The sequence below is a fragment of the Anomaloglossus baeobatrachus genome (genome assembly GCF_048569485.1).
Source record: "Anomaloglossus baeobatrachus isolate aAnoBae1 chromosome 3 unlocalized genomic scaffold, aAnoBae1.hap1 SUPER_3_unloc_2, whole genome shotgun sequence".
In the NCBI taxonomy this organism is placed as follows: Eukaryota; Metazoa; Chordata; class Amphibia; order Anura; family Aromobatidae; genus Anomaloglossus; species Anomaloglossus baeobatrachus.
In genome coordinates this window covers 347,689-365,699 of record NW_027441781.1, presented here as the reverse complement: position 1 = coordinate 365,699, position 18,011 = coordinate 347,689, and the positions used below count along the sequence as shown (strand labels likewise).

The 18,011-nt window shown below is 53.1% G+C and overlaps 1 protein-coding gene across 1 annotated transcript in view; it reads right to left on the bottom strand.

The window, feature by feature from the left end:
• The window catches only part of LOC142258717 (uncharacterized), a 491,515-nt gene that overhangs the window by 251,496 nt on the left and 222,008 nt on the right, over positions 1 to 18,011 (bottom strand). Inside the window, exon 2 of the mRNA XM_075331334.1 lies at positions 24 to 86. The gene's annotated coding sequence lies outside the window, so the exon portion shown is untranslated. The remainder of the gene's footprint in view (positions 1 to 23; positions 87 to 18,011) is intronic.

Below are 18,011 nucleotides of genomic sequence, written 5' to 3'. Positions count from 1 at the left end.
AATAGATAGATCACTGCACTGACCCTTTCTCCTGTGTTCTGCGCTGATCTTCGGCCTCGTCCTCCTCACGGATTTATACCAGCTGTCTGATAGATAAATTAGATGGAGAGTTAATAGTGATAGATTTGGATAGAAAATAGACAGATAGATCAATAGATGATAGATGGATATGTGATAGATAATACAGATAGATGATAGATAGAGAGATATATAAAAGATAATATATATTCATTCATTGATATGGCACTATTAATTCCATAGCGCTTTACATACATTGGCAACACTGTCCCCATTGGGGCTCACAATCTAGAGTCCCTATCTGTATGTCTTTGGAGTGTGGGAAGAAACCGGAGAACCCGGAGAAAACCCACACAAACACGGGGAGAACATACACACTCCTTGCAGATGTTTTCCTTGTTGTTATCTGAACCCAGGACCCCAACATTGCAAGACTACAGTGCTAACCACTGAGCCACCATGCTGCCCCTTAGATATAGATAGAGAATAGAGATAGATAGATAATATATAGTGATGAGCGGACTCTCAGATACCCGGGAGGCAGGTCCATATGGGTTTAACATAAAAAACCTGATTCAGGCCCGGAATTGATCCCGGATATCTGGCCAGATGGCGGTCCCCATATAAGTCTATGTGGACCAGAGTCCTGTGCTATAAAATGGTGGTAGAAGGGATAGTGGGATTGGAGCAGGCGCATTATACTGTGAGTTTCCACGTGGCAATAACCTCATTAACCTCAAACGCATTCACTGCTTCTCCGCCCACTGCCAATCCCCACGTCTCTGATTGGTTGCAGTCAGACGCGCCCCCAGCCTGTGTAACAGTGTGTCTGACTGCAATATATATATAAAAATAAATAAAAACAAATTGGTGTAGCATCAACCCGTATTATGAAACCCAGTACAGATAAAGTATACAGCTACAGGCTGCAGCCCCCAGCCGTACCCTTACATTGGCTGTGAATAAAAAAAACAACTGCATGGCGCTTTCTTAAAATTATATAAATTTAAAAAAAATCTACTCCCCCCCCCTTCCTAATTTTGATACCCGGCCATGATAAAGCTCACAGCTGGAAGCTGCTATTTTCAGGCTGGGGAGACTCATGGTTATTGGGGCCCCTCGGCCTAAATATAGCGTGTAGCCGCCTGGAATTGCTGGATCCATTAGATGCGTCAGACCTGGCACTTTACCCATCTCATCCCGATTGCCCTGGTGTGGTGACAATATAGTAATCAGGGGTTAATGGCAGCCCAGAGCTGCCACTAAGGCCTGGATTAGTAATGGGGAGGTGTTTATGAGACCCCTCATTAGTAATATGTAGGTGAAAAGAAAAACACAAACACCAAAAAATCCTTTATCTGAAATAAAATACAAAAAAGCACCCCTTTAGTAACCCCCAAAACACCCAGGACTGACGTAATCCACACAATGTCCCACGACGATTGCAGCTCTGCGACATCTGAAATCACAGCGTGTGGCCATAGAACATGGCTTCAGGCTGGAGTCACACTTGTGTATGACTCGCACGAGTGCAATGTGAGAAAATCTCGCATTGGCCTCAAAACAAAGTTAATCAATGAGGCAGCTCCGATCTGCATTTTTTTTCTCAGCTCCAAATCGGACTAAGGAAAAAAAAAAATCAAAAAAAAAAAATCACAGAATGCTGCGACTGCACAGGTATCTCGCGCGAGACTCGCCAATGCAAGTCTGTGGGTGCGAGAAAAAAAAAACAATGTCACACGGACCCTCCCAGTGACATCCGTTTTTATGGATACAACTAGAAGGTGGCCCGATTCTACGCATCGGGTATTCCAGAATTTACGTATTGTGTAGTTAATGTATGATTTTTGTTATATATATATATATATATATATATATATATATATATAGATAGATGTTGTTGTGTGTAGTTACCAAGTGTTTGTGTAGGGGCTGTACATGTTCTGGGTGTTGTCTGGGTGTGACGGGGGGTGAGAGCGGTGTTGTATGTGTGTTGCGTGTGTTGCGTTGTTTGTGGAGCGCTGTGTGTCTGTAGCGTTGTGTGTGTGTTGCGCGGTTTGTGTGTGTGTGGTGTGTTTTGGGGGGAGGTATGTTTTGTGCAATGTGTGTGTTGTGCGGTATGTGCGTATATTTGTGTGTGCCGCGGTGTTTGTGTGTTGGGTGTTGTGTGTGTGCAGCGTTGTCTGTGTGTGTGGGTGTCTGTGTAGGGCAGTTGTTTGTGGTTCCCAGTGTGTGTGTGTGTGGTGTGTGGTGTGTTGTGCAGTGCGCGCGGGTGTGTGTGTGTGTGTTGGGGGGAGGTGCGCACTCCCAAACGTGCTCCATCCCCCATGCAGCGCACTCCCCATCGTGCTCCATCCCCCATGCAGCGCACTCCCCATCGTGCTCCATCCCCTATGCTGCGCACCCCCCCATCGTGCTCCATCTCCCATGCTGCGCACTCCCAAACGTGCTTCATCCGCCATGCTGCGCACTCCCAAACGTGCTCCATCCGCCATGCTGCGCACTCCCAAACGTGCTCCATCCGCCATACTCCGCACTCCCCATCGTGCTCCATCCCCGATGCTGCGCACCCCTCCATCATGCTCCCTCCCCGATGCTGCGCACCCCCCCATCGTGCTCCATCCCCCAAGCTGCACCAGCATCAGCCTCTCTGCCCCCAGCATCAGCTTCTCTGCCCCCAGCATCAGCCTCTCTCCTCCCAGCATCAGCCTCTCTCCTCCCAGCATCAGCCTCTCTCATCCTAGCATCAGCCTCTCTCCTCCCAGCATCAGCCTCTCCTCTCTGTCCCCAGCATCAGCCTCTCTCCTCCCAGCCTTCCCCAGCATCAGCCTCTCTCCTCCCAGCCTCCCTCCTCCCACCCTCCCCCAGCATCAGCCTCCCTCTCCCAGCCTCCCCCAGCATCAGCCTCCCCCAGCATCAGCCTCTCTTCTCTCAGCCTACCTCTCCCAGCCTCCCTCCTCCCAGCCTCCCTCAGCATCAGCCTCCCTCTCCCAGCCTCCCCAAGCATCAGCCTCCACCAGCATCAGCCTCTCTCCTTCCAGCCTCCCCCAGCATCAGCCTCCGCCAGCATCAGCCTCTCTCCTTCCAGCCTCCTCCAGCATCAGCCTCCCTCTCCCAGCCTTCCCCAGGATCAGCCTCTCTCCTCCCAGCTTCCGTCCTCCCAGCCTTCCCCAGCATCAGCTTTCCCCTCCCAGCCTCCCTCAGCATCAGCCTTCCCCAGCATCAGCCTCTCTCCTCCCAGCCTCAGCCTCTCTCCTTCCAGCCTCCCCCAGCATCAGCCTCTCTCCTTCCAGCCTCCCTCAGCATCAGCCTCCCCTTCCCAGCCTTCCCCAGGATCAGCCTCTCTCCTCCCAGCCTCCTTCCTCCCAGCCTCCCCCTCCCAGCCTCCCTCAGCATCAGCCTTCCGCTCCCAGTCTCCCCCAGCATCAGCCTCCCCCTCCCAGCCTTCCCCATGATCAGCCTCTCTGCTCCCAGCCTCCTCCAGCACGCCGTGCTCCTCTGCCGACACTCACACACCCGATCGCATCCACTCACACACACCCGAATGCATCCACTCACACACACCCGATCGCATCCACTCACACACACCCGATCGCATCCACTCACACACACCCGATCGCATCCACTCACACACACCCGATCGCATACACTCACACACACAGACACTGACGATATCGCACATACGCGCTCACACTCACAACATCCGGAGATACCACATGCCTCTGGCCATGTGATCCTCCGTCAGGTCCTGGAAGGTCACAACAGCACAGTATCGAGGCCGAGAAGCAAGCGATATCGCCGGATGCTGTGAGTGTGTGGATGCGATGTGAGGTGTGTGTGAGGTGTGTGTGAGGTGTGTGTGAGAGTGAGTGTGATCTGATGTGTGTATGTTTGTGTGTGTGCTGTTATGTGTGTGCGTGTGGATCTTCCGCCGCAGCAGGACCTTGATGCGCTTGTAACCATGCGAGCATGGTTACCAACGTATCCACACCAGTCCCATGCGAGCGGGGGCCGGGGGGGTGGGGGTGGGGGGGAGTACAGTACTCACCTCCATGACAGCCGTGTCAGCTCGGGGAATGCGCGGGGTAGGGGGGGGGGAGTACAGTACTCACCTCCGTGACAGCCATGTCAGTTCGGGGAATGCGCGGGGGGAGGGAGGGGGCGGGGCCAGAGCTAGCGTGCATTGCGTGAGGGGGGCGGGGCGTGGCGTGGCCGAATTGCCAATGCCTGCAGGGTGCCGGGGCGAGAGGCCAATCTGTGGGGGGGCGGAGCCTGGGCGAGCGGCTGGCCAATCCGTGTGGGGGCGCAGCCTGGGCGAGCGGCCAATCCGTGTGGGGGGGCGGGGCCATGGCGAGCCCAGCGGCCAATCAGCTTTGTGTCACCGTAAGGACACAATTTTGGAGCATGACAGACAGACAGATAGACAGACAGACAGACAGACAGAATGAGGCAATTATATATATAGATTCTATCATGTAGCAGAAAACACTGCCCTGTGCGCACTAGAAAATGGAATATTCTTAAGCAAATTCTGCACCTTCTGAAAGATTACCGCACCTGCGGGAAAAAAATGCAGCAAACCGCACCCGAAAACCGCATGCAGTTTTACCGCGGTTTGCCTGCGGTATTGCCGTGAATTTTCCGCAGGTTGTTTGTCATGATGTATGTGCTTTTCTCCATCCCATATTTTTTGTATAAGATGCCATGTGATGTATTTTACCTTCTCACTGTATTTGTACTTTACCATACAGTATAGAAGAGGCAGCCAACACCAAAATACAGATGGACTGTCCAGGCAAGAGGAGCCTTGAGTCCTGTCAGCCATGCCTGCGTGTACTTAACCAGCGACCTGTAGAGGTCCCTAGTACGTACACAAGTTGGGAGGGAAAGGGATTGTCATGATGTATGTGCTTTTCTCCATCCCATATTTTTTGTATAAGATGCCATGTGATGTATTTTACCTTCTCACTGTATTTGCTGTAATACTATGTCAGGATGTGATGTCACTTTCCTTTGGTTGTACTTACTGAACACTTTGAAATGTCTTGGGATGTAAGTAACCATACCTTCCCCCATCTCCTGTGTCTCTGGGCCCCTAATGCAATTATCTCTTGTCCACACAGCCAGGGGAACTTTCCATTGTTTCATAAGCAGTGGATAACGCCAACTACACAAACCTGTAGACATCTCGGAGCCAACCTTCTAGAATCTTCTAGTGGGCCCAACCATTGCATAGACCCCTACCCTTGAGGGGCGGGCCCACGAGCTCAGACAATACACTCCTGTTTCTAAGTGCAGTTGGGAACTGAGCTTTGAAGAGGAAGGGAGCGAGATCTGATTCTGCAGACAGATCTCGCCATCCAGTGTATTGTGTGGGATTTCTTGGACTCTGAAAAGGACTAGTACGTCGTGATCTGGCACTTTGGATTATCGGGAGGTGCCCCCGAATCTGTTTTATTTGGACTTGTCGAGTGCTGTTCCTGTATTCCTGTTAGTAAACGAAAAAAGGAGGGGAGCCAGCACTGCTTATGAATGGCATGCAACAATGAAGAAATAAAAAGTGTAATATTCACAAATTCATTCCTACTGTAACAATTCAATGAGATTTTTTGCAAATGATTGATCAATGATTTGAGCCCCCCTGCCCCGTCACGGCAAATCTCTATAGGGGGGTCCCTAACGCTATATTATAAATTATTATGTACCATAAGGTCTCATATAATGAGCAGGACCATATGAAAACACCACTTACCTGAGACATGTCTGAACCGCTCCCATGCTGCCAGGACTGACAACCGTGAATAAAGGCAGCCCAGGTGCCAGTGTGTGTGGCAGAGCCAGACACCAGCACAATGTCAGGACTGGCCCTCACAGTGCCAGACCAGCAAACATGGATGAGGGCGGAACAAGGTTCAGGCAGGTGGTGTTTAAATAATGATGCCTTGGAGCAGGAGGCGGTGGCTGTGTGTGAACAAGCACCAAACTGAATTTTGATGGCGACAGAAGGAATTTGCAAACCACACTGGGCGTGCACGGCATGGTGGCGGTCAACCACCTGACCAGTAAACGAAAAACGGAGGGGAGCCAGCACTGCTTATGAATGGCATGCAACATTGATCAATCATTTGCAAAAAATCTCATTGAATTGTTACAGTAGGAATGAATTTGTGAATATTACACTTTTTATTTCTTTATTGTTGCATGCCATTCATAAGCAGTGCTGGCTCCCCTCCTTTTTTCGATTCCTGTTAGTAAACCTGTTGGATCATCCTCGGCCTGTTGTCTCTCCTTGCTCTGCTGTACACCCCGTCACAAACTGGTGGCAAGCAGTGGGATCAGAGCAGAAGGAATGGAGGACAACGGCCCATCAACAGCTGGAACCAGAACCTCAGAGTACAAGAACTGAACTGCGGTGAACCTACAAGCAAAGACCCGTGAACTGGGAGTCAGCTACAAGGCACTCTCCAAGGAGCAGCTGATTGAGGCATTGGAAGGAGTTTACTCGCAAAATGACGCTGAGGAAGGATCCTCCCAGCAAACGGAAGAAAGACGGCAGCCGGAGGTAAATACCCAAAAAAGTCAGTGGGTTGTGTGGTACGAGGAGGAGATGGCCTTGCTGGGAGAGGAGACCACCATAGAATATAAGATGGAGGTCATGCGTGGAGCTAAAGAGAAGGAGCGCAGGATGGAGGAGATGGCATTGCTGGATAAGCAGCTCGCTGTGGAAGCCGCTAGAGGTTCCAGACAGACTGTAACCCCAGCACCCACCATGAGGGAACTTCCCAGAGTGTCCCGCAAAGACTTCAAGCAGTTTAATGAGGCTGCTGGGGACATTGAGGGCTTCTTCCAGGACTTTGAGCATCAGTGTCGATTAATGGAAGTCCCAGAAAGGGAGCGCGTCCGGCATCTACCGTATTTTTCGGACTATAAGACGCACCTGACCATAAGACGCACCCTGGTTTTAGAGGAGGAAAATAGGAAAATAAAATTTTAACCAAAAAATATGGTCATGACACACTGTTATGGGGTGAGGATCTGCTGCTGACACTGTTATGGGGGTAATGTCCCCAAATTCTCTACTAAGGTACCCCATTCTGGTAAGGATCCTCCTGCCTTGTATATGATCCTGCTCATATACCCCCATCCTGCTCATAATATACCCCCCCATCCATCCTGCTCATAATATACCCCCCATACATCCTGCTCATAATATACCCCCCATCCATCCTTCTCATGACATACCCCCATCCATCCTGCTCATGATATTCCCCCATCCATCCTGCTCATGTTATACCCCCATCCATCCTGCTCATGATATTCCCCCATCCATCCTGCTCATGATATTCCCCCATCCATCTTGCTCATGATATAATCCCATCCATCCTGCTCATGATATACCCCCATCCATCCTGCTCATGTTATACCCCCATCCATCCTGCTCATGATATACCCCCATCCATCCTGCTCATGATATACCCCCATCCATCCTGCTCATGATATACCCCCATCCATCCTGCTCATGATATTCCCCCATCCATCCTGCTCATGATATACCCCCATTCATCCTGCTCATGATATTCCCCCATCCATCCTGCTCATGATATTCCCCCATCCATCCTGCTCATGATATTCCCCCATCCATCCTGCTCATGATATTCCCCCATCCATCCTGCTCATGATATTCCCCCATCCATCCTGCTCATGATATTCCCCCATCCATCCTGCTCATGATATTCCCCCATCCATCCTGCTCATGATATACCCCCATCCATCCTGCTCATGATATTCCCCCATCCATCCTGCTCATGATATTCCCCCATCCATCCTGCTCCTGATATACCCCCATCCATCCTGCTCCTGATATACCCCCATCCATCCTGCTCATGATATACCCACATCCTGGTAAATGGCCTGTGGCACAGAAAAAAAAAAGAAACGTTTATACTCATATATATATATACGTCATCGCTGTGCGCGCCGGTAGTGTCCAGATCAGCTGACCGGCACAGACAGGAAGACATTGCGCGATGCTGCAGGGGGACGGCTCCACACGCGGTGACGGGTGAGTACACTGATTCACTGCACCCTGCGCTGATAATGATGCACAGGGGACAGTGAATAAAGCCGCACATGATCACTCCAGGGTGTAGTTGCCAGGGACGATCACGGCCGGCTGTTAATTATGCGCGCACCCCCCCGCCCATCACCCCGCCCACCTGTCAGCGCCGTTTTCGCTGAGAGATGATGGGCGGGAGGATGGGCGTGCATATGTAATGAGCGGGCCCACGTGGTCACGGCAGGCGCTGCTGCAGTCTGCTCGTGCCCCCGATGACCCGCTCCACCGCAGCACCCACATTCCCGGCCGCAGCCCTATAGTAAGACCATAAGACGCACCCCCCACTTTCTCCCAACATTTGGGGGGAAAAAAGTGCGTCTTATGGTCCGAAAAATACGGTAGTTGGGCTCTTAGAGGGTGGAGCTGCCGCAGCCTATAGAGCTATGGACCCTCGGTGGAACTGTGAGTATGCGGATATTAAACAGACTATTCTAGAACATTATCCTGTAATGCCAGACACTTACAGGACTCAGTTCCGTACTTTAGCATGTGATGAGGAAGTGTCTTTCAAGATGTATGCCTACAAACTCAAACATCTGTGGCATCGTTGGCTGGAGGCAGAGGAGGCCTTAACCTTGGAGACCGTCCTCCAGGTCCTCCTAAAAGAGCAGTTTTACTTCAAGTGCCCCGCTGAGATCCGGGAATGGGTGCGTGAAAGGAGACCAGGCACTATGGAGGAAGCTGCAGCTCTAGCTGATGAGGTGCTCACTATCAAGCCTCAGTGGAAGAAGCTGCTAGCAGAGGGAGCAAAAATGACCAGCTCCCCAACACCAGAGGTTCCTTGTCCTTCAGTGCCCAATGTTCCTCAACCTCCTAGATCACCACCTCATGTGGATATGTGGCGCCCTGGACAAGCCAGGGGCCACAGAGCACAACACTAACACACCCCACACTCCCAGCAGGCACACCGAAGCCAGAACACAAAACCCTTGTTGCCTTCCTCCAGGGGCTGATGATCACACCAGGGGGTGGGCCAGGCGGTTGGTCCCGCCCACCGAGGAGTTCACAGTCCTGGAGGCGGGAAAACCAGGCAGATGAGTTTGAGATTAGTTTTGGAGAGGAGTGAGGACAGTTGAGAAGTGAAAGTGAGCGGAAGGTAGTAGTCGAGCAGCCTGAAGTTGGTCCGGGTGTGTGGCCTGGACAGATCGGCAAGGTTGGCAGACGGTGGTGACCGTCTGCAGGAGTGGCCGATTGGAGTCTACCGTAAGGACCGTGGACGGGCGGTGGCCCGGCGGTACCGGACCGGTACACAAAGAGGAGCCAGCGCCATCTGGCAGGGGCTTTTCGGACCCCGGCAAGGCTAGGAGTCACCGTGAATTTGCCAAATCCGTTAGTGAAGGGGACCTCCTGGGTTTCCAAACAGTCAAGTCCCGACAGAAGGCAACCGTCCAACCGAGTGAGAGAGACACTGCCACCGCCAAGGCAACCGTTTCTCAGGGCCAGCGCCTGCGGGCAAAAGGGGCTCCTCCGGCCCATATCCAAGCCAGGGAGCGGGTTACCGGTGGGAACCCATTGGAACCGTACAGACATCTTAGGTGCAGGGAAAGGCAGTCACCACCAACCTGCCGGGAGCAACAACACCGCAGCCGTCTGTGGGACCCGTCCATCCAGCCGTGTGTTTTACCGAGACTGTGTTTTCATCATTGGGCTGAGTGAGTGCCACCGTGCCGTGCGGCACAACGCTGCCCCCGCGACCCTGCACCTCCCCAGGCCCCGTAACCTGCCTGCCATCCATCCCTACCCCATCACCGGGCCCCGGGACAACCAACCCCCTACCCACGGAGGGGAGAACTAACAACCAACCTGTTCCCAGTCACCGCTCCCGGGATCCCCGTCTAGAGCAGCGGTGGTGTCACCAAAATCACCACCACCGTGGGTGGAGTCACGGACAATATCCATAATCAAAACCCCCACAACCAATCCCCCCCTTTTCACTCACGGGCGAGGAGCGCCGCTTGAGTCCCCGGGATCCGACCCACCGCTCGAGCCACCACCAAGCAGCAGCAGCCGCAGCAGCAGCGGCAGCCGGACCCGAGCAGTGGGAGAGCGCAGCGTCCCCTCCTCCGCCCGCGACAGCTTGGCGTCATGAACAGGATCCTACCGTTCTACCGATTGGTGGAAGTGCGCCTTGTGTGACCGCCGGAGGTGTCCGGCCGAAAAATTTGCGAAGCCGCCATCTTGGGTGCAAAGAGTTCCCGCTCGAGCGTCTCCTCGAGTAGTGGAGGCGCGAAGGCCTAAACCCCGCCCCGATAGAGGAGGAGCCGAAAAGAGACTAAGGGGAACGAAATGGCGGCTGGTCGCATGTGAGCGCGGCTATAAAAGCAGGGACGCCAGGACCCTGCGGCCATCTTGTTCCTGGGAGAGGCCGCCAGCAAGATGTACATGCCGTCCCGAAGCACCGTAGCCCCCGCGCCTGGAACAGCGGCGTGGGTGGAGATCCGGACCGCGCAGCTCTATCAGAGGCTGCAGGTCAAGATGCAGCTCCTCTTGGAGGAGTGGGAGACCGACATGACGGAGGTTATAGCGACCGTGCGGAGACGCGAGGAGGAAGTTGCGGAAGGGAGGGTGAGTGACCCACACCCCAGTACCCCTAGTGGGTCGGTCATCGTGGCTGCGGGACCCGGTCTGAACCCCCTCACCCTACTGCCTCCCTCGCCACCCGTCCCGGCTGCCGTGACCCCGTCACTAGGCCCGCTACCACCGCAACCGGTAGCGATACCCAGCATGTCCGCCCAGGCGGACCGACCTGTAGCCGGAGCCCGTAGCCGACCGGAGGTGCTACCTTGGAAAGCCCCGAAACCCGAACCGGAGGCATCCCCCGAGAGATTCCCCAAGCCAGAGCCGACAGCCCGCTCCGTGCCGAAGGCCCAGCGGAAGAAAGCCCCTGTGCCCATCCCCTACACCTCGGCTGAGGTTGCGCCGGGTTGCCGCTGCAAGGCGGCGCCCAAGGCCAAGTCACCGCGGGACCTTCCGCCCAGATCACCAGCAGTGGACAGTGTTCAACAGGTCTCGCGGGGCCCGACCCGTGCGCCGGAGCTCGCAGCAGCACCGTACTGGGATAGGGAGCCGGTACCGTTGGGCCCAGAAATTGAGGAGAGGGAAAGGAAGAAGGCGGAGTTGGTGGCCCGTGCAATCCGGGAGAAAGAGAGCCTGAGACAAGCGACCTTCCGTGTCCGGGGCCCCCTGTATGAAGGGCAGGTGAGGCGGTTTGATGTCCGCCGGGGTTTTGGCTTTATATATGAACCGGGGCTGGAGGCCGAAGTATTCATAGCCTGGCGGGATGTTAATGCCCACCTGCCAGAAGAGCACCCAGGCCGTAACCTGATGCCGGGTGACCTGGTGCAGTATACCCAGCACTGTGGGGAGAGGGGGTGGTTTGCGCTGGATGCGAAGCTGAGGGGCAGTCAGGAAGCCCGGGTGTCCGCCGCACCCTCTCCCCCAGCAGACACCGAAGACTCGGAGTAAGGGCAGCGGAATGCCGTTGTCACCGTCCCCGTTGGGACCACCACTGTTTAAAGTTTGAAAGTTTGAAAATGATAAGTGAATGAAACAGAAGAAAGTTACCTGATTGTCAACTGTGATTTGGAACCGGTCGTACCTGGCAGCTGGTCCCCGTTGGGACCCCCTTCACCACTTTACATAAGAAACTACTTATGAACAAGCCTGAGAACTTGCAGGGCAACCACAAACTAGTGGCATGTAAATAAAAATGTTTGTTACAGCTCCCACCGTTACCGCCTCCGGAGAGGCAGATTGGAGGAAGGGCCCGCAGTGGAGTAGGCTGGGGCCCAGCCACCACCGGAACCGGTGGCAATCCTCTGGGGGTTTCAGGGGTTCCCCATGGACGTGGGTCCCCTGAAAAGGACAGAACCCGCTCGGGCAACTTGTGCAGGACTGGGGTCAAGGGGTGCTGCCTGTTTGCTTAGGGGCAGCATCAGGGCCAGGTTGCTTGGGTGGGAGAGAGCGGAAGCCGTAACCGTTTGCAACCGTTAGTAACGTTTAAGTAAGAGTACCTCCCGATGTGGGAAGATGTTATTATAATTGTATGTCTGTTACCGTTTTTTATATTTTTCAGTTGGTGAAAATAAAACCGGTGATGGACGAGCAGCCCGCGGACGGTCTGCATTTAACTAAGGGGGAATGTGGCACCCTGGACAAGCCAGGGGCCACAGAGCACAACACTAACACACCCCACACTCCCAGCAGGCACACCGAAGCCAGAACACAAAACCCTTGTTGCCTTCCTCCAGGGGCTGATGATCACACCAGGGGGTGGGCCAGGCGGTTGGTCCCGCCCACCGAGGAGTTCACAGTCCTGGAGGCGGGAAAACCAGGCAGATGAGTTTGAGATTAGTTTTGGAGAGGAGTGAGGACAGTTGAAAAGTGAAAGTGAGCGGAAGGTAGTAGTCGAGCAGCCTGAAGTTGGTCCGGGTGTGTGGCCCGGACAGATCGGCAAGGTTGGCAGACGGTGGTGACCGTCTGCAGGAGTGGCCGATTGGAGTCTACCGTAAGGACCGTGGATGGGCGGTGGCCCGGCGGTACTGGACCGGTACACAAAGAGGAGCCAGCACCATCTGGCAGGGACTTTTCGGACCCCGGCAAGGCTAGGAGTCGCCGTGAATTTACCAAATCCGTTAGTGAAGGGGACCTCCTGGGTTTCCAAATAGTCAAGTCCCGACAGAAGGCAACCGTCCAACCGAGTGAGAGAGACACCGCCACCGCCAAGGCAACCGTTTCTCAGGGCCAGCGCCTGCGGGCAAAAGGGGCTCCTCCGGCCCATATCCAAGCCGGGGAGCGGGTTACCGGTGGGAACCCATTGGAACCGTACAGACATCTTAGGTGGAGGGAAAGACAGTCACCACCAACCTGCCGGGAGCAACAACACCGCAGCCGTCTGTGGGACCCGTCCATCCAGCCGTGTGTTTTACCGAGACTGTGTCTTCATCATTGGGCTGAGTGAGTACCACCGTGCCGTGCGGCACAGCGCTGCCCCCGCGACCCTGCACCTCCCCAGGCCCCGTAACCTGCCTGCCATCCATCCCTACCCCATCACCGGGCCCCGGGACAACCAACCCCCTACCCACGGAGGGGAGAACTAACAACCAAGCTGCTCCCGATCACCGCTCCCGGGATCCCCGTCTAGAGCAGCGGTGGTGTCACCAAAATCACCACAACCGTGGGTGGCGTCACGGACAATATCCATAATCAAAACCCCAACAACCAATCCCCCCCTTTTCACTCACGGGCGAGGAGCGCCGCTCGAGTCCCCGGGATCCAGCCCACTGCTCGAGCCACCACCGAGCAGCAGCAGCTGCAGCAGCAGCGGCAGCCGGACCCGAGCAGTGGGAGAGCGCAGCGTCCCCTCCTCCACCCGCGACAGATACCCGTGTGTATGTGCCTCCAGTTGTTTCTACCACATTTTCTGGAATGCAACAAGGAGAGAAAGTAGAAGAGCGAAGATGTTAAAGCTGTGAGCATCCCGGGCATCTGCAGGCCACATGCCCATCTATCCCATGGAGTCATCCTCCAAATCGACAACCACCTCCAGCACCTGCACCTCCCTATCAGTCACCAAGGTCTCCTACGGAAGGAGTGAGACGCAGCGCAGATGTTATCAATGTGGGCAGCCTGGTCATCTGCAAGCTCACTGTCCAGGTGTTCAGAGGCAGAACAGCTGCAGACCACCTTTGCCTGTCCATTATCTACAGACACCCTCAACAGGAGAAGAGCTGGATTCTGGCCCTGATGATTTGCCAAGTGACTCTGATATGTTGACTTCCCTAATCCCTACCAGGAGTCTATGGAGTGCGAGCCACAGCCACCCGTTCTTATGATCTTCGGCATAAACATCTACAGGAGGTTGTGCTGGAAGGCCAAAAAGTTGTTGGCTTTCGTGACACTGGGGCTTTTCTCACCATAGCAGATCCCCGTGTAATTCAACCAGAAGCAATTCAAAAGGGACCAGGAATTGCCATTGAATTGGCTGGAGGTACTCAGAGATATATTCCAAGAGCAAGTGTAACCCTGGATTATGGCTTTGGGGCAAAACAATGCATAATCGGTGTGATGAGCGGCCTTCCTGCAGACATTCTCCTAGGCAATGATGTGGGAGATATACAATGCCGATTTGTGGGTGCAGAAAGCCGAGTTTGAGTGAGGGAGGACACAAAAGGAACCTTGTCCTTCCAACCCTATCGCTCTACAAGGGATTACCTACAGCTTTTCCATCCAATACAAGTGTGGAAGCCAACACCAGAATGCTGATGGACTGTCCCAGCAAGAAGAACCATAGACTATTCACAGCTGAGCAACATGGACGTAAGTGAGATGGCCAGAGGTCTGTGTAGACCTCGTGGCATACTCACTTATTAAAAAGGGGGGACAGGTTGTGATGGTGGGATATGGGGGAGGTGTATCTGGCTGTACAGATTCCTATTTCAAGCTTGGTTCATTGTCTTATTTGAACTACTTCTGTGTACATTTCTATTGTTGTAGGTAATCACCCCCTATAGTGCAAGGTTGTAGCCTCTTGAGGCACTTCCATCCCTGGGAGTAGGGGGAGGTGGGCCTAGAGTCCAACTAGTGTAAACTTTCTGCTTACCTGGGAGATTCAGTCAGTCTGTGTGAAACTTGAAGAAAGAAGATTGATCCTCTGGGAGGGAATAGCTGAGGCTGGATCCTAGAGCCGGTGTATGGACAGTTACAGACTGGAGATCAGTGGCCACGTGGGATTGCGTTTTGTTGTTCACCTGTTGGACTCAAGGAACTCATATAAGGACCATTGCCCTATTTTCCCTGGCATCGGAATACCAGGCGGTGCCCCTGGATCTTTTGTTTTGTTGTTGACTCCTTGCAGACTTTAAGGATCTACATTTATGTTTGGTGCTTTATCTTTGTGGTTCCAATAAAGCCCTTTGGATTGTTCCTTGGCCTGTTGTCCCTCCTTGCTCTGCTGTACACCCCGTCACAGTACCCAAGAAGGATGGGAGTACTCGATTTTGTGTGGACTATCGGCGACTAAACGACCATACCGTCAGCGATCCTTACCCAATGCCTTGTATTGACGAACTTCTAGACCGACTGGCTGGGTCCCGATATGTCACTACCTTGGATCTCAGTAAGGGATACTGGCAGATCCCTCTAACGGAGGAAGGGAGAGAACGGTCCGCTTTTATAACCCCCTTTGGTCTGTATGAATTTCTATGCATGCCTTTTGGAATGAAAAATGCCCCGGCCACCTTCCAGAGAATGGTGGACCAGATTCTCCGGGGATGTGGTGACTTTGCTTGTGCCTACTTGGATGATATCGCCGTCTTCAGCCACACATGGGAGGAACAACTGCTTTAAGTAGCTGTTATTTTGGACCTGATTCTTGCAGCCGGCCTAACCATTCGACCCGACAAATGCCAATTGGGGATGGGTGAAGTCCAGTACCTAGGGCATAGAGTGGGAGGAGGGAAGCTCCGTCCTGAGCCTGCCAAAATCCAGGCTATTAGAGACTGGCCTGTACCCCAAACTAAGAAACAAGTTATGGCTTTTCTGGGCACTGCCAGTTATTACCGAAAATTTGTTTCTCATTTCAGCACTGTGGCCAAGCCTCTTACTGACCTGACCAAGAAAACAATGCCCCGGCTGGTGATCTGGACTCCAGCCAGTGATGAGGCTTTTAACCAGTTGAAGGACGCACTGGTCTGTAATCCTGTCCTGGCTGCTCCAGAATACAAGCGGAGATTTATTGTGCAAACAGACGCCTTTGCTTATGGACTGGGAGCTGTCCTCAGCCAGGTGAATGCAGCTGGGGACGAGCACCCCATCGCCTATCTCAGCCGGAAACTGCTGGACCGAGAAGTGGCCTATGCAACTGTTAAAAAAGAATGTCTGGCTGTAGTGTGGGCCCTTAGGAAACTACGGCCGTGACGTATGGACGAGAATTCACTGTGGTTACTGATCACAATCCCCTCACCTGGCTGAACAGAGTCTCTGGGGACAATGGACGCTTATTACGATGGAGCCTGGCTCTGCAGCCCTATAACTTTACCATACAGTATAGAAGAGGCAGCCAACACCAAAATACAGATGGACTGTCCAGGCAAGAGGAGCCTTGAGTCCTGTCAGCCATGCCTGCGTGTACTTAACCAGCGACCTGTAGAGGTCCCTAGTACGTACACAAGTTGGGAGGGAAAGGGATTGTCATGATGTATTTTACCTTCTCACTGTATTTGCTGTAATACTATGTCAGGATGTGATGTCACTTTCCTTTGGTTGTACTTACTGAACACTTTGAAATGTCTTGGGATGTAAGTAACCATACCTTCCCCCATCTCCTGTGTCTCTGGGCCCATAATGCAATTATCTCTTGTCCACACAGCCAGGGGAACTTTCCATTGTTTCATAAGCAGTGGATAACGCCAACTACACAAACCTGTAGACATCTCGGAGCCAACCTTCTAGAATCTTCTAGTGGGCCCAACCATTGCATAGACCCCTACCCTTGAGGGGCGGGCCCACGAGCTCAGACAATACACTCCTGTTTCTAAGTGCAGTTGGGAACTGAGCTTTGAAGAGGAAGGGAGCGAGATCTGATTCTGCGGACAGATCTCGCTGTCCAGTGGATTGTGTGGGATTTCTGGGACTCTGAAAAGGACTAGTACGTCGTGATCTGGCACTTTGGATTATCGGGAGGTGCCTCCGAATCTGTTTTATTTGGACTTGTCGTGTGCTGTTCCTGTATTCCTGTTAGTAAACCTGTTGGATCATCCTCGGCCTGTTGTCTCTCCTTGCTCTGCTGTACACCCCGTCACATTGTTCCCTGCAGTTTTTTACCACTATCTATGGCAAAAACTGCAGGTATCTGCGGAAAAAGAGGGACATGCACATTCTTTTTGCTGCAGAAATTCTGCAGCAGAACCTGAAGGTGAAAAACTGCAGCGTGCGCACATCTTTTTTTTTTTTTACCATAGGTTTTACTGGGAAATGACTGCAGAAAGGGTATGAACATTTTCTGCAGCAATTCATGCAGCAAAACTGCGGCAAAAACCGCAGCGTGCGCACAAGGCCTTAATGCTCCTATAAAAGGTCCAGTAAATGACTAAAGGGTGCTTTACACACTGCGATCTCGTTAACGATGTGACACGCCTGATCGCAGATGCGATCTGGCATGTTACATCGTTAACGAGATCGCTAGCGATGTCGCAGCGTGTAAAGCACCCTTTAGAGCTGCTGAGAAAACAGATTGCACATGGACAGCACAAGGATGACAAGTGGCAAACAATCGTCCTAATCTCCGGCATGAGAATCGGACCGATTTTTCATATGAAAGTGTGACTCTAGCCTCAGGCAGAAAATGACTGAGCTGTGATGACATCACTCCGGTTACTTCAGAGACCTCTACAAAGACGTCCCAAAAGAAGGACTAAGCCAAGAACAGGAAAACAGAACATCAAAACTAAAGGCGATGGAGGAGAAAGTCAAACATTTCCTAAAACCCTCGATACACCAATTACATTAGAGGAAGATGCAGAGAATCTCTTCCATAAGGTGTGAAAATGCCAGGGGTCCGGATGGAATCCCCCAGAGACGCTGAAATAAAGCCACCGGAAATACAAGCTGAATTGGTTAAACCAGGGGCGTTTCTAGGGGGGGCTGGCGGGGCATCTGCCCCGGGCGCAGTGTCAGAGGGGGCACTGTCAGGCTCCCTGATGCAGCGGCTCTGAGAGTCTCCCGGCGGCTGTGTTTTCCGCCCTCTGTAGTGGGAGCCGCTGTTCTCTGAGTCCAGCCGTCCACCTGACAACCAGAGTCAGAGGAAGTGTGCAGCGAGGTTCCTGTGATCAACTTGCATGGTCGGCGGCAGCTTTGTGCGACCTGTGCAGCGGCACCA